This window comes from Sciurus vulgaris (genome assembly GCF_902686455.1).
Source record: "Sciurus vulgaris genome assembly, chromosome: 6".
NCBI classification, from domain to species: domain Eukaryota; kingdom Metazoa; phylum Chordata; class Mammalia; order Rodentia; family Sciuridae; genus Sciurus; species Sciurus vulgaris.
The window spans coordinates 149,459,719-149,475,829 of record NC_136466.1 but is presented as its reverse complement, the minus strand read 5'-3'; the positions used below and the strand labels follow the sequence as shown (position 1 = coordinate 149,475,829).

At 33.5% G+C, this 16,111-nt stretch overlaps 1 pseudogene across 1 annotated transcript; it reads left to right on the top strand.

Annotated features, from left to right (window-relative positions):
* The first annotated feature begins 14,682 nt into the window (after positions 1-14,682).
* LOC306663948 (interleukin enhancer-binding factor 2-like) lies at positions 14,683-15,740 on the top strand (annotated as a pseudogene). Its single transcript has one exon. The product of its transcript is annotated as an interleukin enhancer-binding factor 2-like (transcript).
* The last annotated feature ends 371 nt before the right edge of the window (positions 15,741-16,111 follow it).

Below are 16,111 nucleotides of genomic sequence, written 5' to 3'. Positions count from 1 at the left end.
TCTTTGTCTCCCTCCTGCTTCTTGTAACTATATATGTCTTATTTATGTGGTTGATATTATCTAGAATTCAATTTTATTTTGTCTTAAACTATGCACAACTTGAAATAGCTTTTCTTTCAAAAAGATTAAAAAGTGGTTGAATTTGGCAAATGTTTTTCAAACTCCTGCTATTTTAAATTTGTTATCTTAATTATTTTACTCTTTGTTCCTGTGTCAACATTTATCTTAATGTTCTTGAAGTTGTCAAATTGTCTAGGAATTAGAAAGAGTAATCAAGCCTGGAGGATTTGAATTCTTATTATTAAGGGTATGCAAACCTATAATTTTAAATGAATACACAGCCAATGTTTATTATATTACAGAGAATCATTCCATAGTATTAGCAAGAAGAAACTTTTGTTCCATCCTTAAATAACATTATTTAAAGCAATCATTGTGATGGTCCATATATAGTCAAATAATTGTATTTTCTTAATAGTTGTATATAATATATATATATATTTTAGGCATATATTAGAATTTAATTTCTATTATTCTAGTTCAGTTTTAAAATTGAGTAGAAAAAGCAAAAAATTTGTTTCTGCTAATAGGAACTGCCAGTAGATAGTATATGCATGAATGTGTGTGTGTGTGTGTGTGTGTGTGTGTGTGTGTGTGTATTACTGGTATATGTATGTGTGTATACATATTTTATATATTGGTATACATACATGTGTCTTTATATCTTACTGGTTCTGTTTATCTGGAGAACTCTGTTTATACACCTGTAAAACATATTAGAAAAATATCAATCAGCAGTGTAAGGAGTAATATATTCTCAATTCATAGGGAAAGTTGTCTATGGTCTTGTGTTCTTACATGCTAGCAATGTTCTCTCACTAATATTGCTGGACATAAATTACATTCAGGTTAAAGTACTTCCAAACTATCAGAAACACACCAATTTAATCATGCCATGATATTTAAGTGATGTCATAACCAACATTATTCAGAGCACTTGTAACCCTTAAGTACCCACTATAAAATCTTTACATTTGCTTTTTTCTTTGTTCATTGTATCAGAGTTCAGCCAACTACAGACTGTGAGCCCAAATCAGTTTGTCACTAGTTTTTAGAAGTAAAACTTTATTGGAATTTAGCCACACTCTTCTGCTTAGTTTTTGGCTGTGCTATTTCATGCTACAATGACAGAGTTGAGTAGTTGCCACAAAAACAATATGGTCCACATGCATAAAATATTTATTATGTGACTTTTTACAGATAAAAAAATTGCCAATTCTGGCATTACACTATTTAGGAAATCCCCAATCCTGGTTGAGTAAATAATCTCTGCTTCTGGCATGAACTATAAACATTGAATGAAACACAAGTGAACTATTTATTCTTTTAAAACTAAAAATTACTGACATTAAATGGGGCTGGCTTAAAATATTTCAGTAAAGCATATGTCACCTGTGATCATGAATATTCTAGGTTGCCTTGACAGGGTCTTGGGATGCTTAGATACTCAGTCAAACATTATTCTGTTTGTTTCTGCAAGGGTGATTTTGCACAATATTAGAATTCAAATTGGGAGACAAAATAAATCAGACAGATTTCCCTATGGGTGAGCACCATTCAACTCTTTGAAGGCCTGAAGAGAACAAAACAACTGATCCTTTCCAGAATAAGACAAAAATTATTTTTGTTGCTTGTATTCTTGTTAATTGCCATTCTGATTGGAGTGAGATGGAATCTCAGGGTAGTTTAAATTTGCATTTGTCTAATTGCTAGAGAAGTTGAACATTTTTTCATATATTTTTTCAATCACTCGTATTTCTTCTTCTGGAAAGTCCCTGTTCAGTTCCTTTGTCTATTTATTGATTGAGTTTGTTTTTTTGGTGTTAAGCTTTTTGAGTTCTTTGTATATTCTGGAGATTAATGCCCTATCTGAGGTGCAAGTGGCAACGATATTCTCCCATTCTGTAGGCTCTCTGTTTATGTTCTTGATTGTTTCCTTTGCTGTGAAGAAGCTTTTGAGGCCATTCCATTGATTGATTCTTGATATTACTATGTGTGCTTTAGGAGTCTTATTGAGGAAGTCTGTTCCTGAGTCAATATGTTGGAGAGTGGTCAAAATACATCATACTTTTATGTATATCTGAAAAAAAATGAAAAAAAAAAGGAATCATCCTTCTGATGAACTTCAAATTAGTACATTAGCTTTGTTTTGCCTCCAGACTCACACTAAAACTGTTATTTTGGGGTGCGTAGCCTGCTTGCCTTCTGACTGGGTCACACAATCAACACTTCGACATCAAATGTCCTGGATCTTTAGTCATCTGACTTACTCTGCACATTTTGGGACTTGCCATTCTCAGAAATCAGGTGAAATCCATGAGCAATTTCTTAATCTCTCTCTCTCTCTCTCTCTCTCTCTCTCTCACACACACACACACACACACACACACACACACACACACACACACAAGCCCATTGGTTTTGTCTCCCTGGCATGATTAAGAATGAATGGCCAGCCTTTCTTGGATTAAACAGGAATATGGAAAATTCAAGAGAAAAGGTGGGAAAGGGAAATTTGCACATTCTTAAAGGGCAATACCACAAATTTATGTTAAGAGAATGATCCATAAAGGAAGTGGAGGTCACAGATCTTCCCTATCCTGATTCTGCTTGAACACTGCATAGCCCAGGTGCTGTTTTTCTTGATCAAAACCACTTCTGTAGAAGATTAGGGGATATACTATCATGAAGATTATTTTATTCACCAGAACAACACTGGAATTTCAAATACATCAAATAGTGCTTCCAAACAGTAGTTATCTACGCATTTAGATTCTGTTCTGCCTTCTTACTAATCTATCTTAATTCTGTTACCTTTCCCCACCCTGTAAAACCATCTGTTGTGTGCTGTCTCTAATTGACAAGATGCCATTAGCAATGTCCTCCATTATCTTCAGTTTTGCTGTGAACATTTCCCTACTACTGCCCTAATTGACATTTGACAGGTCCTTAAGGACACCATCTCCTTGGCAGGCCCCTCAGCTGGGAACTGTTTATAGACTCTCACATTTCACCTGTATTAAAGGTTGTGTTCAAGAATGGAAAATGCCTCTTTTTATCCTGACAGAGCTTCCAAATAATTCCTCAATATTTAATTTTTGAGTCTAGTTCTTTATATTTTATACCATATTTATATTTATGTCAATCTACACTTTGCTGTTTCACTTCATGTTTTTGCCTTAGCAGAATGGCATCTACCTGGAATATATCCTCTGGTAGGGGACTGATTCTTGGCTCAGTTTTGCATAATCAGGAGCTATGCCATAGATTTTGCTGTAAGGCAGCAAGAGGTATTGGCAGGCCCCACAAATCCAACCTCCAACATTTTCTCTTCCCCATTAAAATTCTAAGCTAATCTCTGGCTTTACTTCTCTGGCTCAGAAGACAAGTAGATACTGGTCATATAACACTCACAAAAATATCTCCAGTTATGGCTTCCTGGAGCTGATCAAGCTGACCCTGGCATCCACGTCACTACAACAGAGTCCTTTTCCTCATTTGCATGTGGAGATCCACTTCTTGATCCAAAACTTGCTTTGTTCAAATATGTCACAAGCCATCTAGGACCTGAACTGCCTCAGAATTTTGCATCCTTATTTTAGGGTTTAGTTTTTAAGGTATTCATACTTCCACCTGAATAACAAATTACTTGTTATAATAATTCTCCCTTTAGTGCTGCTGTCCATACTCTATTACTTCATAGCTCACAGCAAATGCAGATCTATCATGCAACAAATTTATCTCAAACTATATCTATTTAATAACTATAAAGTAAAGAGGAGATATGGAAACATGGCAAAGGAATTTTATCTAGTTTGAGGAATCAAGGATTTTAAATGTGACTCATAAACATAGATCAAAAATATGGGAGAAAATTCAAGGGTTGAGAGAAGGGATTGCACACAGAGAATTTTCTGAGTTCAGTAATAGTCTCGTAGTTCAACATCCTATAATATTTCTGGGAAAGCTAATGGAGAAATTAGTTTGGAATAGCCCACATTATAAAACTGTTCAATACATAGTATAAAATTATTTCATATAGCTCCTAAAACATAAATGAAATATATATCAAAGTCATGTTCAAAAAATCTTTTTAATAATCATTCCTTCCCCATCTTCTTAATATAGAGTCAGTTGCATGTATATTCTTGTTTCTCCTAAATTTTATTGAGAATTGTAGGGAAAAGCAATCTTTAATATAGAAACTATACTTAATAGGTGAACATGATTTATTTAATCACTAGCAGTTTGCCATTCAAAATGATAACTCTTCATCTTAAAATCAAGCACACAGTAGTCCAGATGAGCTGATGTAAATAAAGAAGAACAACATCAACACACTGGTAAAAACTGGAAGTATGAACTCTATTGAGTGTATTGTTAATGTCATTTACTTTAATCATGTCTTTTAAGAATTTTACTCAATTTCTGCTTGAAGATGAACATGTAAGCATAATGTTGTGAGGAAAAATTACAAAGTTTGAAAATTGCCACATTTATAACTCTAGAATAGAAAGACAGAAAATGCATTTAGTGATGAGAAAATTAAACAAAGAAAATTGTCTTTCAAAACATAGGCAAAATTCAAATGTACAAGTGCAAAGAAATAGTCCTGAGTTATCAGAAACAAGATGAATAGAGAGGAAAAAGTTCCATCAAACACATTTTGAAGTGATATTCCTTTTTTTGTAAGAAATTCTACAAAATTGGCAATTAGCAACTCTTGTTTATTGTGCAACTGCAATTCTATTTCAGTCCTGTTTGGAAGAAAGCCCAAAGCTGAAATTGCATAGTTAAGAGACTTTAAAAGAAGAGTAAGATATTTTGATAACCCTGAAAAAGCATATGTTATGCTTCAGATGCCTGGGTTAAATGGATTTTTATTTAAAGGGTTTATGGAAGCAAAAATAAACGTTGCACACATTAACAGCCAAAGGGCAGATGAGGGACACTGTCATCTAGAGAAAGAATAGACAGAATTGAATTGTGTCACATAAGTTCTATGCCTTGACATTGCTATGGGTACTTTCTCAATTTTCTTACTTGTAACCTCAATGTTTACAAAATCAGACCACTGTTAAACGGATAAGAAAAGAAATATCTTTTGATTACCTGAATATTTGTATGTAAAGGACAGGCTAACAGTGAATAATGCCTATTTATATCTGTTTTTGTCTTCCAGGATTGATTGTCCAAAATTTTCCTACTCTGAGTTTTACCAGCATCAGAAATAAGTTAATGTCAAAAGTTTGTGCTTTTAATTTGTGACTTAAGGGAAAATATGTAGATTTTATGTATTTAACTAATCATTGTATTCTCACTCTGTCTTATTTCATGTTGCCCCTTAATGCATTTATATTTATTTATCAGAGCAAACAAGAAAGCAAATCATGGGGCCACAGAACATGTGCAGGTCATTTTTCAGATTAGTTGTATATGTACTGAATTCAGTAATCATCTTGTAAATGAAATTAAAAAAATGAATTTTTTGTTTATGACAACATTACAAAAAAATAGGCTAAATTTTGTGTAAGTTTAAAAACAAGGAAGAAAGACTTTTGAAATGACTGTGCATGTGTATCTTTATCTAATATTATCTCTATTAAATTCAGGTTTATTTCCCATGTGGAAACATCCACTTGTCAATATCTGAGCACAGAAGAAACATCCCTTTAGTTGTGCACATGGCAGGCACTTTTTTTCCTTACTCTGCCTTATTCTTTGTACTCTTTTACTTTATTTTTTGCAATTAGAGTTTTAATTTCAAATAAGTGGTATTCTTTTCCTTTCAATCAAATTTGAATATTGCAACTAATTTTAAACAAAACAATAAAAAAATCAAACAGTAGAAATAAAAACGACCTGAGGAGATGAGCATTGATAATTTCAATGGAAATTTTTAAATTAAGAAAATAAATCTGAACAAACATTAGATCCTGTAATATGCATAATCAGAAAAATGAGAGACTATACTCTATGTACAATCTCTAAAAATGTATAAATGCATTCTACTATCATTTACTATCAATTAGAACAAAAAAATTTTTAAACGTATGTAACTCCATGTATTTTTCTATAATAAATTTACTTTTGTCATGATATCTTAACGAATACATAAAATATCAACATTCAAATCTTCCTGGGAGACTCATGTTACTGATTACTACATCTGAGCATAGTTAATATTCTGACTTTTAAGTCTATCAATTTTCTTTTGATTTATAAATACATACAAATGAAATTGAACTCCATTTCCATGACTGGCTACTCTCAACATTATAGTTTTTTATTTGTTCATTTTTTCAAACTCATCAAACTATTGTTTGTAGCTGTACTTGTGATTTTAATCCATGATAGAAATTAACTAAAATCAATGAATCAGGATGCTTAAATATTTCTCACTTAGGAATTAAGCTGCTATAAACATGCCTATGCATGTGCCTTGGAGAATATGTAAATTCTTTTTTAGGGAAATCATTAATGAATGATAAGGAATGTTTGTGTTCAGTTTTATTTATTTATTTACTTGTTTATTCATTTTTTTACCTTTATTTTGATTCATTGTACACAAATGTGGTATAACTTTCTTTTCTCTGGTTGTACACGAAGTGGATTCACACTGGGTAATCATACATGTAAAAAGGGTAATGATATTTGTCTCATTGCATTATCTTTCCTTCCCTCCACCTCCTCCCCACCCCTCATTTTCCACTATATAACCATTGTTCCTCCATTCTTGCCTCCTCACTATCCTCCTTTATGTACCATCAACTACTTATCAAAGAAATCATTCAGCCTTTAGTTTTTTGGGATTGGCTTATTTTACTTATCATGATATTCTTCAACTCTATCCTTTTACCTGCAAATATCATAATTTTATTCTTCTTTATGGCTAAATAATATTCCATTATGTATACATACCACAGTTTCTTTATCCATTCATCTGTTGAAGGGCTTCTATGTTAGTTCCACAATCTAACTATTGTGAATTGAGCTGCTATAAACATTTATGTGGCTGCATCAGTGTAGTATGGTGATTTTAAGTCCTTTGGATATAGACCAAGGAGCGAGATAGCTGGGTCAAATGGTGGGTCCATTCCAAGTTTTCTAAGGAATCTCCATACGGCTTTTCAGAGTGGTTGCACCAATTTGCAACCCTACCAGCAATGTATGAGTGTACCTTTTTCCCTACATCCTCACCAACACCTATTGTTGCTTGTATTCTTGATTATCATCATTCTAATTGGGGTGAGATGATATCTTAGGGTAGTTTTGATTTGCATTTCTCTTATTACTAGAGATGTTGAACATTTTTTCATATATCTGTTGATTGCTTGTAGATCTTCTGTGAAATTTCTGCTCATTTCTTTAGCCCATTTATTGACTGGGTTATTTGTAGTCTTGGTGTAAATGTTTTGAGTATATTATATATTCTGGAAATTAGGTCTCTATCTGAAGTATGTGTGGCAAAGATTTTCTCCCACTCTTTAGGCTCTCCCTTCACATTGTTAACTATTTCCTTTGCTGAGAAAAAGTTTTTTAGTTTGAATTTATCCCAATGATTGATTTCTGCTTTCATTTCTTATGCTTTGGGAGTCAAGTTAAGGAAGTCTGGTCCTAAGCTGACATGATGAAGATTTGGACCTACATTTTCTTCTATTAGGTGCAGGACCTATGGTCTAATTCTGAGGTCCTTGATCCATTTTGAGTTGAGTTTTGTGCAGAGTGAGAGATGGGGTTTAGTTTCATTTTGCTGCATATGGATTTCCAGTTTTCCCAGTACCATTTGTTGAAGAGGCTATTTTTTCTCCATTGTATGTTGTTAGCACCTTTGTCTAGTATGAGAAAACTGTATTTATATGGGGTTGTCTCTGTGACCTCTATTTGTATCATTGGTCTACCTATTTTGGTGCCAATACCATGCCGTTTTAGTTACTATTGCTCTGTAGTATAGTTGAAGTTCTGGTATTGTGATACCACCAGCTTTGCTCTTCGCGCTAAGAATTGCTTTAGTGGTTCTGGGTCTCTTATTCTTCCAAATGAATTTCATGATTGCTTTATCTATTTCTATGAGGTATATCACTGGGATTTTACTTGGAATTGCCTTGAATTTGTATAGCACTTTTGGTAGTATGTCCATTTTGACAATATTAATTCTATCCAAGAACTTGGAAGATCTTTCCATCTTCTCAGGTATTCTTTAATTTCTTTATTTAGTCTTCTGTAGTACTCATTGTAGAGATCTTTTACCTCTTTTATTAGATTGAATCCCAAGTATTTTTTTATTTTGAGGCTATTGTGAATGGGGTAGTTTTCCTGATTTCTCTTTCACAGGATTCATCACTTATGAATAAAAATCCATTCAATTTTTGAGCATTGATTTTATATCCTGCTACTTTACTGAATTTACTGAATTTATGAATTCAGTAAAACTTCTATGAGTTCTAGAAGTTTTCTGGTGGAATTTTTTGGCTTCTCCAAATATAGAATCATGTTATCAGCAAATAGTGATAGTTTGAGTTCTTCTTTTCCTATTCATATCCATTTAATTTCTTTGGTCCATCTAATTGCTCTGACTAGAGTTACAAAGACCATGTTGAATAGAAGTGGTAAAAGAGGGTATCCCTGCCTTCTTTCAGTTTTTAGGGGGAATGCTTTCAGTTTTTCTCCATTTGGAATGATGTTGGCCATGGGCTTAGCATAGATAACCTTTACAATGTTGAGGTATGTTCCTACTATTCCTATTTTTTCTAGTGTTTTGAGCATGAAAGGATGCTGTATTTTATTAAATGTTTTTTTCTGCATCTATTGAAATAATCATGTAATTCTTAACTTTAAGTCTGTTGATGTGGTGAATTGCATTTATTGATTTCCGGATATTGATTCAAACTTGCATCCCTGGGATGAAACCCACTTGATCATGGTGCACTATCATTTTAATATGTTTTTGTATGGGATTTGCTAAAATTTTGTTTAGAATTTTTGCATCTATGTTCATTAAGGATATTGGTCTGAAGTTTTCTTTCCTCAATGTGTCTTTATCTGGTTTTGGTATCAGCTTCATAGAAGCTGGAGTTTGGAAGGGTTCCCTCCTTTTCTATTTCATGGAATACTTTGAGGAGTATTGGAATGAGTTCTTGTTTGAAGGTCTTGTAAAATTTGGCTAAGAATCCATCTGGTACCAGACATTTCTTGGTTCGTAGTCTTTTGATAACTTCTATTTTGTTGCTTGAAATTGATCATTTTAAATTGTGTATGTCCTCTAGATTCAGTTTGGGTGGATCATATATCTCTAGAAATCTGTGGATGTCTTCGAGATTTTCTATTTTGTTGGAATATAGATTTTCAAAATAGCTTCTATTTCATACTGCTTAAGGGAAGCATAAATCAGCAAGGCATAACAAACATAAATATTTATGCTCCAAACAATGGCACAGCCATGTACATCAAACAAATGATTCTCAATTCCAGGAACCAAATAGACCACAACACAATAAAACTAGGTGACTTTAACACACCTTATTCACCATTGGACAGAATGTTCCAAATAAAAATTGAACAAAGAAACCATAGAACTCAATAACACAATCAATAATTTAGACTTAAAAGAAATATATAGAATATTCCATTCATCAATGAGCAAATACACTTTCTTCTCAGCAGCAAATGGATCCTTCTCTAAAATAGACCATATGTTACACCACAAAGCTACTCTTAGCAAATACAAAAAAAACAAAGATACTACTTTAAATTCTATCAGATCATAATGGAATGAAATTAGAAATCAATAATAAAATAAAAACAGAAACTACCCCAACACCTGCAGACTAAGTAATACACAATTGAATGAAGCATGGATAAAAGAAGACATCAGGGGGAGATAAAAAATTTTTAGAGGTAAATGAGAATAATGATACAACATATCACAATCTCTAGTATGCTATGAAAACAGTACTAAGAGAAAAGTTCATTGCATGGAGCACATTCAATAAAACAAGAAAAAGTCAACAAATAAACAATCTAATATTACAGCTAAAATCCCTAGAAAAAGAAGATCAGATCAACACCAAAAGTAATAGAAGATGGGAAATAATTAAAATCAGAGCTGAAATCAATGAAATTGAATCAAAAGAAACAATTCAAAAAATTGACAAAACAAAAATATGGTTCTTTGAAAAATAAACAAAATTAATACACCCTTAGCCACACTTACAAAGAGGAGAGAGAACACTCAAATTACTAAAATTCATGATGAAAAAAGAAATATCATGTCAGACACTATTTTAACATTATTTTTCAGTATGCTATCAAATAATTTTCCAAAGTATTTCCTGCAATTTAAACTCCCACCAACCATGTCAGAGTTTATAGCAGTTTTCTAACTTCACCAACACTCAATGTTGTCCATCTTTTTCACTTCAGCAATTTTGTTGTATTTGAAAGCATCTGCTTATATTTTCAATCTATGTATTTTTTCTTTGAAGGCTCATCAGATAAATAATGTATATGATTATTTACCCAGCACCATTTATTAAAAATGTCCATATCTACCTACTTTTATAAAAAGTCATTTTGTCAAATCGAGTGTCCTATCATGGGTGGGTTTAGAATTCAGCACATCATTTCTTTGGTCTCCAGTCTATTCCTAGACAAACACCACTGTCAGAATTACTTGAGCTTTATAGTCACGGGACGTTGTAGTTTACGCACTCCAGTGAAAACTTGTTAATTACTTTTTGGTCATTTCCATTGCAATGAATTCAAGAAATAAAAATTGTATTATTAATATCATCTAGTCTGTCTCATTTTAGGGCATTTTAAGGTTTTATTTTCATAAATTTGTTTTTCTCATTGTTCACAAATTCAGTATTTTGCAGAACAAGTTTAACTTGCAAAGCCGATTCTTTCTACCATGTTCTTCAAATCTCTGCAGTAAATATTTTTCCTGTAATTTTCTCTGTACGTTTCATCATTGATTTTCACTCTACTAGATCTTAATTTTACTTCTGAGCATCATTCCACTCATCATTCCTATGTCAAATAACGTACACACACATGCATTCTTTTTCATCCTGATTACTGCCCAAGCCCATTAAAAAAATCTCAATTTATTTAACATATGTTTAGTAAGTTGGTGTGGAGAAGTTCAGTTAATGGTAATTTTTTCCTTTCTATTTGTCCCTCTTCCCATATACCATCCCCTTATTACTTTTTGAGTAATTTTATCATAAACTAATTGTTGAGATGAATAAAGAGACTATAAACTTCTTAAGAACAAGGACTGGTGCTTTTTACATTTTAATATCAGTCACTGTAAAACAGGACCCAGGCAATTTAATATATTCTTGTTGATCTGAATGAATTATAATTATTAATTGCCGAAGAACTTTTTGCCTACACAGTATCTATTGTCTCCCTTTCTTGCTAATAGAATCCTGCTTTTGTGCGGACATCAATGTTCTCAATCCAACTGTTATCATTGATAATAGTTGTTGTAAGAGTACAGCTGAATCCACTCCTTGTCAGTGAGATATAAGGGGAAGTCTCCTGGACAAAGGCCTCTGGGAAAGATTAAAGGTCAGAGAAAAGCAAAAAGGTCACTTCTGAGTTCTCTCTTCTTAATTGAGATGCTATCATGCAAGGAGGTTCTTAAAGGTGCAGTGTCCGTCTTGTGAAAGTGAAGGTAGACATTGTGAAGACTGACATAAAAACTATAAAAAGCTGAGGTTCTTAACTTCATTGCACAAAAAACCTGTCTCAAGCAGAAGTTACTGTTTTCTTTATATGCCACAGAGTGTATTTTCTCTGTAAATGGGAAACATTACATCATCAATGCAGAGATTAACTCGTATCTCTACCATCCTGTTTGACTTTCTTCTGATAACAGAGACCCTTCATACTCAATGTGTCCAAGAGCCCACCCTTCCCACATCATGTGCCTTGCCTACATTATTTTCTTCATTGCAGCATGGAAATTGAATACCATCATGGACCTAACCATCAAAAATCCTTATCAAGTTCAAGATTTTTGCTTCTTGAATTGCTCTTGAACATGATTCTGTTTTGCACTTCAGTTGCCACTATTGTTTAGGTGATCATAATTGTCTTTCTTTTCCAAGTTATGTCTCACATGGATGTTTCTTTACCTGCATGGGCATTTTTCTCTCTGCCTGAAATGCATATTTATCTTTCGGAAGAATTGACCAGTGAAAGATTCTCAACCTAGGTACCTAGGTACTTTTTTATCTTTTTTTTTTTTTTTTTTTTTTGCAAAGGTAGGAGAGATTTATGATTATTATGCCTTGTTTCTCATCTATTTAGATTTTCTATTTTGTCACAAGTAATTTAATTTTTCTTTTTAGGAGTTTGGATGTTTGTTGGCATAAAATTGTTCATCAATGAACTTTCATCCATTTGCTCTCATTCATGAGTTTGATAATCTGTCTTCTTTTCTTGGCAAATACCATAAAATTTGCATATTTTCCTGACTTTTTATTTATTTATTTTTTAAAATTTATTTTTAATGTAAACAAATGGGATATAAGTTGTTTCTGTTTGTACATGGAGTAACAGCATACCATTTGCATAATCATATATTTACATAGGGTAATGATGTTTGATTCATTCTGTTATTTTTTCCTTCCCCCCCACCCCTCCCACTCCTCTTTTCCCTCTATATAGTCCCTCCTTCCTCCATTCTTGCCCCCTCCCGCCCTCCATTATGTGTCATCATCCGCTTATCAGCGAGATCATTCATCCTTTGGTTTTTTGAGATTGGCTTATCTCACTTAACATGATATTCTCCAATTTCATCCATTTGCTGCAAATGCCATAATTTTATTATTCTTTATATCTGAGTAATATTCCATTGTATATTGGAATAACTGAACTTTTCTACACCAACCTACTAAACATATGTTAAATAAATTGAGTATAAAACTTATCACACAGATGATATCTAGCCAGCTAAGGCATTAACAAATGCAAGGTTAGAATGAGGAGAGTATCTTTCATCAGGTATCAGCACTGTGAGTAAAAGCAAATCATTGTAAAATCTTATTACATAACTGTCCCCCATGAATAATGCATTTTAACATATAAACATCTTTAATATAATTAATCTTGTGGATAAGATCAATTGGAATTTATCTAAATTTTGGTCTAATAAAACTGTCAATCAAATGTCACACTATTGCTCTTAATTTCCTACTGGGATAATTAAGAAAGCTGTGCTTTTTCAGAGATGAGGCTTCATTCATACAGGAGAGGCAAATAAGAACATGACCTTGAAATTTTCCGCAATTTATTTTAAAATATCCCACTGAAGGGAAGGGTTATTTTTAAGAATTGAGGAAAATGATAGGTTAATTGGGAAGCTATTTCATAATGCCAGTTACATTAGCATACTGTGTTTATTCTTAGTGTATAACATTCACTAAATTTTCAAAGTCCCATGAAAAATTCTGTAGCAGGAAGAAAGGTCTAATTCTAATTAGAAGTGGGTTGATCAGAGGAATTTATTTAAGGGGGGTTAACTTCTACAGAAACAAAAGGCCAAATTCCTAATTCTTTTGTAGCTTCAAAAGGAGCCCCAAGCAAATAAGACAAGTAGAATGAAAATAAAGGAAATGGAATCTGGCTCCATTTTTCATCTTTCTGAAACTAGAGAAAAGACAGGTAATTGCCTTAGGGCAAGACAATTAGAGAGGCCAATTTACAAACATGAAGGAGTAACATTGACTAATACACTGTCAGCTTATTTTAAAATTTAAAATTATTTCTTTGCAATAAAAATCTGCAAAAATAGAATCATTGGGAAATTTCTTCAATGTTTTGACCTGGAACTTTTAAAATCTATTTGAACTTAACATATATTGTACTGGTTTGCATTGGTGAGTGTTAATTAATGTTTGGATTTTGTGTTTTATTGCTCTTATGTCAAAATACATTTAAAATATGTTTTCACTTGCAATGTCCAAATTTTGTAACAGGCTACCTAGTAACTAAGCAAGAACAATTTCAGAAAAACCGACTTCACAACTTATACATGAATTTGGTATGAGAATATCCTTTTTGGGAGAAATAATTCAAACTGTGGATGGATTTTTCTTGCGTAATACAGAAATAAAGTTTTTAAAAAATTAACTATCAACTCAAGACCAAGGGAAAATGTTCCATAAGTCTTTACTGCATTTTCAAAAGATCTCAGATCTTCCTCTGAATAGAAATGACACAAATTCAGGCTTCTGAGAGATGAAATAATATGTATTTCAAATTCATATTTCATTTAGTAAGAATTTGTTTCTTTGAAAAAATTTTTATATTGAAACTAATAATATTTGTACTATTTTTAGGTCACTGTGTAAATTCAGAATAGTCAATCTGCCTTCATAGTAATGCAGCATCGAGATTAATCACTTTCTAAATTTGCTTGCTGAAAAGAAAATAAAAATCACTTCAAAATTATTTAAAAAAAAAAATCTCAACTGAGAGGAAGAGGTGGTTTGTGTGGCCTCCATTGTTGAGAACTAAGGTTCTCATGAAGGTGACAGTGACCTTGGTTGTAGTGGGCACTTTGGTTCCCACGGGTTCCAGGAGGAGGGTTCAGGCCCTTTGGGTGAAATGACCTTCCCTTGGTCAAGTCACCACCTGATGAAACTTCCTTCAGTGAAGCCTTGCTGAGAGGAATCAGGACCTTACTCCCAATTCTGCTGAACAGGTCTCAATCCTTTCTCTGGTGACAAAAATGAACAAATGTGATTGACAATTGGGTTGTGGTGCCAAGGGACTTTTGAAGTACAAACTGAAGAAGTCTGAGAGGATCACATAAAAAGGGAACAATGACTACAGGACACAATGTAGCTGACCTGGTAATATCACTAAAGATTCTGCCAACATTGGAAGCTGTTGCTGCCCTGGAGAACAGAGTCATGGAAGTTTAAGAGCACAGGATCCAGTGAAGATTTGACCATGTTGACTAATGAAAATGGTTTTGAAATCAATTCTCCTGATGTTACAAAGAAAACTCTCAGTACAACAGTGCCACCCAAATTTTGAAAACTGGAACCCGAACTTCATTTGGAGATCAAGGTCTTACAGAATGACTTAGCAACAATCTGACATGCCCAGTAGTTTGAGGAACATGTTTCTCCTTCCACAGTTAAGGTTCTCATCAGATTGCTGAAGGACTTGAGGATTTGTTTTCATGGCTTTGTCCCCCTCACACTCTGAATCCTTGACCTACTTGGGCACTGTAATGAATAACCCAACCAGATAGCCTTTGGCCCTAAATGCAGCCTACAGGCATTACTTGCAGATTCTAGTTGCAGTACTATTTATTCCAGGATCAGTGAATATCACTCACCTCTGTGAGAGTGGCAGCTTGAGAGTACACACAGCCATGAACCTGAAATAGCAGGTTATGGTCCGCTACTACACAATGTGGACTCTGGTTCAAATCCTCTCACATGGTGGCTTTAGGAAGATCCTTGGCCAGGAGGGTGATCTTGCTTTTGAAATACGTTGCTTCTAAAATATCTTCCTGAGATGAAGGGATAGTGACACCTTCAGAAGAGGCTTATGGGAAGCTACCTGAGAAGAAGAAAGGAGAGAAATTGGAGGAGAATACAGAAGAACCACCTCAAGGAGAGAAAGAGGAAAGCATGGAAACTCAGGAGTGACTTTCCTTTCACTTCCTTTCCTATCCAAAGAGAAGACCAGATCCTATGCTAATTGCTACTGGGCTTTGTATGCTGCATTTCTGTGGAATAGAGGAGACAGCAGGAAAGAAAATAAACTCTACAGAAAGACGTGTCATTCCACTAGTTTTGATAATGGCATAGAAACCAGAAATCTCCCCTTTATAATCCTATGTCATCCATTTATAATAAAGCCAGATACCAATATTTCTTCCTAATATTCCATAACCCCCAACTCCTAACAACTCCTTTCAGTCATTATTTTGTTGTTGAAATGTCGTGAACTGTTAAGAGTCTGGACATTTTTTTCCTAAGAAAAAATTTTAGTAGGTCAGTGAACGTAAGATTTTGAT